The sequence below is a fragment of the Penaeus vannamei genome, chromosome 26 (assembly GCF_042767895.1).
Source record: "Penaeus vannamei isolate JL-2024 chromosome 26, ASM4276789v1, whole genome shotgun sequence".
Taxonomy (NCBI): domain Eukaryota; kingdom Metazoa; phylum Arthropoda; class Malacostraca; order Decapoda; family Penaeidae; genus Penaeus; species Penaeus vannamei.
Window position 1 is genome coordinate 13,409,914 of NC_091574.1, and position 5,000 is coordinate 13,414,913.

Sequence of the window (5,000 nt, forward strand, 5' to 3'; positions counted from 1 at the left end):
AAGGACTTGCAAAATATCTGCAATTGCCATAATTTGCAACACACGCTCGCTCGAAAATGTTTATATCATTTATACGAAGCCTCCGCTGTGCTATTTCGCTGAACATTTTTATCGCAATGGCTGTGTTTGCTCAGCCAGATTATTTCCAAATGTTTGTTGGACTGGGGGAGTATTTTGACCGGGGAAAATAAACGGCATGTTGGGAAAAAAGGGGCAAAAAAGGAGAAAATACTGATGGAATAATCAAGAGCAAAGTATTAAGTGGCATATTTGTTGATGGCGATTTTATGGATGGGGTTGAAAGTACACGTGCGCGAGTCGCTCTCTTTCTCTCCCTTGATGTTTCTCTCTCTCTCTCTCTCTCTCTCTCTCTCTCTCTCTCTCTCTCTCTCTCTCTCTCTCTCTCTCTCTCTCTCCTTCCTCCTTTCATCCATCTCTTTGTCTGTCTGTCTGTCTGTCTGTCTCTCTCTCTCTCTCACTCTCTCTCTCTCTCTCTCTCTCTCTCTCTCTCTCTCTCTCCCTCCTTCCTCCTTTCATCCATCTCTTTGTCTGTCTGTCTGTCTGTCTGTCTGTCTGTCTGTCTCTCTCTCTCCCTCCTTCCTCCTTTCATCCATCTCCTCTCTCTCTCTCTCTCTCTCTCTCTCTCTCTCTCTCTCTCTCTCTCTCTCTCTCTCTCTCTCTCTCTCTCTCTCTCTCTCTCTCTCACTCACTCATTCTGTCTAGCAGAATGTGTATGCCTGTATGTGAGACATACACATATGAGTACACGTATACCACTCATAAGACCTAGGACAGTATATGCTTTCGGAAGTTTTTATTTAGCATGTGGAAACCGTTTGCCCGAGTGGATGCCCTCTCTGACTGCGACCTCGCCTAATCCCCAGTCGCACACAGCGCTGCACTGCGACGACCACCAATGATGATAGTGGTAATAGTGATAATGTTAGTAATAATGGCAGTAATAGTAATGGTAGTGATGATGATGGAAAAAATATAATAAAAACGATAGCAATAATGATGATGATGATGATTGCTGCTGATGATGAGGATGATGATAATGATGATGATGATGATGATGATGCTAATGATAATTATAATGATGATGATAATGATGATGATGATGATGATGATGATGATGATAATGATAATAATAACATTATCATCAACAATTTCTTAATAATAAAGATAATAAATAGAAGCACTCAGAGAGTGGAAGCCTCCGGTAAGGCAAAAGGGTCACTGATGCAATAAACATTTTCACTCCTTAAGAATTACATTAAAATCAGCTTTCTCAAGTACACTTATGACGTCTGTAAACACAACCTCCTTGGCGAAGAGGGTAATGGAGTAATGGTTCAATCATTCAAAAAATTTCTAGATCCGAAGGCGGAGGTAATAATAATAATAATGATAATAATAGAAATTATAAAAATAATGATGATAATTATAATAATAATAATATTAATGATACCAATATAATAAAGATAACAATGATGATGATGGTGATGATGATGAAGATAATCACGGTTATAACTGAAATTAAATGTAGATTTAATGCACTATAGATATAGACTCTGCCTGAATAAATGTTACTGTCTTGTAACCTAAAACAAAAAAATGGCCTGAGAATTGAACCTTAAGCCACCATGAGTTGCATTTATCATTTGCAAAAGCAACACGCCGTTGTCAGTGAGATAGATAAGGGTGTAGTTAGCTGTATAAGTTAACCCGAATCTCGCGGTGTTTAACTTTTCCCATAAGGAATTTGTGCTGACAGTACCAAAAACTTTAAGTAAGATCTGTTCATAAAGCAAGTGTTTCGTATATATGGGGGAAACATTGTATGTTAACAAATGTGAGGTAATTTCTTATTTATAATCAGATTGCGTTATTTGAACAAAGAAACTTTTCAATAATTTGAATCTATCAGTGGCCGTATTTTTGTCTTATTTGTATCATGATTTAAAGGATAATAACCTTGATCTAAACGAGCAACCATATTTAATATGACGAGCATAGCAACAGATAAAACTTCCCTACTATTGGGACCTCATTATTTCCGAAGAATGCATCTTTAAATGCTCGTTTTATTTAATTTCCTGTTAAAGTTTTACAGATTATTGCATTTATCAATCATGTGTCACGGATAACTGCGATAGCTGTGGCGTGGAGAGAAGTGATAGCTAGTTAGATTTATAAAGTAATTGTTTAATTAACCCTCCGCTCTGACATTAATTATTTCTTTGTCAAGCATATGATTGAGTGTTGTTTTACTATCACTTTCTGTGTTTAATCATTTAAGTCCTTCTATGCTATTTGCCAACAGGGTTTCAAAGTCAGCAGGGAAGAAAATGGCTTCACATTTTCTAATTTATCTTGTGCTCCCTATTTGTTAAGAGGCATTTTGCATATAAGAGAGAGAAGAAGAGGGGTGAAAGGGGCTGAGAAAGAGAAAGAGAGCAAGGGGAAGAGAGACAGAGAAGGAGGAACAATTATTCTTAAACAATATAGAAGAAAGATAAGTAAAAAGAAGGAGAAGCATAAGCCATTCATCACTAAGAAACAATGATTATTTTTCGGAACAGGATGCGAGGAGGAAAAAGATAAGGAGAACACCCAAAAGAAAGCCTCTGAGATTAGACGGCTGTGGGAGTCCACGGAGACACATATGCGGTAAAGGATGGGCATTAGAACACAGAGAACAGGAAGAGAAGATAATTCGCTTGAATAATCTATCTGCTACAAGGAAAGTGGTGATTATTTTTCCTGAAATTGTCGGAAACGAAAGTATATTCATATAGTTAATATGAACATCCAGAGGAAAGACGGTGAATAATCTAGATGTTTTTCAAAGGAAATACACATAGAAAGGAATCGTCGACCCATAAACACACAAACACATTTACTCTACAAGCAACGCTCTATTCTATTTTTCCTCTTCCCTCTTTTCTCCCTACCTCTCCCCTCTCCCCATTCTCATTCTGTCTTTCCTCTCTCCTCCCTTTCTCCCACCCTTCCCACTTTCCCATCGACATTCTTAATCTTTCTTCTGTCATTCTTTTCTACTGCCTTAACTAAATCTTTATCGCCACGAGTACCCTGCGTCAACATTTACACCCTTTGTATCTAGGTAGGGTTGGATTTTTTTTCTACCCTCCTCTCATCCATCCTCTTCCCCCACCCCTTCTCTAATCTTATCTCCTCTCTCTATTCCCCGTTTCCCATTCCCTCATCATCCGCTACGTCTTCCTCACGAGCTCTTCTTCACTTCCTCATCGCTACGCTTCCCTATCCTCTTCCCCTTCTTCTCCTTTGCAGTTCCTCTGCTTTATTCATTCATCCACATTTTCCCCTCTTCATGAAGAATTCAAAACCGTTCCCTTTTTTATCCTGCATTCCTCATCCCTTTCATGAACACCATCTCCTCTCCCCTTACCCTTCTTCCTGTCCCGTCCATGCTTCCCATCCACTCATTCTTTCCCCCTCCTCTTTATTTTTCCCCTCCTAGCTATTCTTTCCGTTCCCCATCATTCTTTCTCCCTCCTCGCTATTCTTTCCCCTCGTCTCTAGTCTTCCCCCTCCATTCTATTCTTCCTCGTCCCCCTCATTCTTCCTCCCTCCTCCCATTTCTCCCCCTTCCTCCTTATTCTTCTCCCTCTTTTCTATTCTCCCCCCTCTTCCCTTTTCTTTCCCCTCCCTATTTTCCCCCTCCCTTCTCCCCACACTCGCCCCCTTCAAACCCCCTTTTTAAAGCCATCCCCATTAAGCCCACACACCCTATCTATCGACCAGGGTAAGGATTCTGTCCCATGATCAAAAGCATTTTTACCCCTGCGCCCGACAAAGCATTCTTGCCGAGTGCGGTCATATCGGGTCGGGATCATGTGGTCAGCGATAGCAAAGGCTGGGGAGAGAGGGAGGGGAGGGGGAGGACAAAAGGAAAGAAGGGAGGAGGGGAAAAGTGAGAGAGGAAGGAAGGAGAGGGAAAGGATAAAAGGAAAGAGGGGAAGTGGGAGAGGAAGGAAGGAGAGGGGAAGGACAAAAGGAAAGAGGGATGAGGGGAAAAGTGAGAGAGAAAAGAAGGAGAGGGAAAGGATAAAAGGAAAGAGGGGAAGTGGGAGAGGAAGGAAGGAGAGGGAAAAGACAAAAGGAAAGAGGGGAAGTGGGAGAGGAAGGAAGGAGAGGGGAAGGACAAAAGGAAAGAGAGGAAATGTGGGACAGGAAGGAAGGAGAGGGAAAAGACAAAAGGAAAGAGGGGAAATGAGAGAAGAAAGGAGAGGGGGAGGACAAAAGGAAAGAGTGGATGAGGAGAAAATTGGGAGAGGAAGGAAGGAGAGGGAAAGGACAATAGAAAAGAGGGGAAGTGGGAGAGGAAGGAACGAGAGGGGAAGGACAAAAGGAAAGAAGGAAGACCGGGAAATGTGGGAGAGGAAGCAAGGGGAGAAGGACAAAAGGCAAGAGGAGATGAGGGGAAAGGTGGGAGAGAAAGAGAAAGGAAAGGAAGGTCAAAGGAAAGAGAATTTGAAGTGATGTTCGATGCATATGCGTGTTTGATACTGATAATAATGGTGACATTTTAATTATCATTATCATTAATAATAATACCAAATAACATTATAATAAAAGTAAGAATAATGATAATGATGATAATGACAATGATAGAACGATAATAACAATGGTAATAATAACAATCATAAAAGTAATAAATACGATAACGATGATGATAACAATAATTATAACGATAATAACAGTGATTAAAGTATTAATAATGATGATAATAATGATAAGATCATGAAGAAAAAGAAAAACAGCGATAATATCCGTACCAATCAGATTGATAACAATGATAATAGTTCTAATAATGATGATAATGATGATAAAAGTAGCAACAATATATAAGAATGAAAAAAAAAATAATGGACAAAAAAACATTAACATTAATGAGAACGAAAAGGCAATAATGATATCCAAAATTTAAAAAATCAGGAAAAAATAGTTGA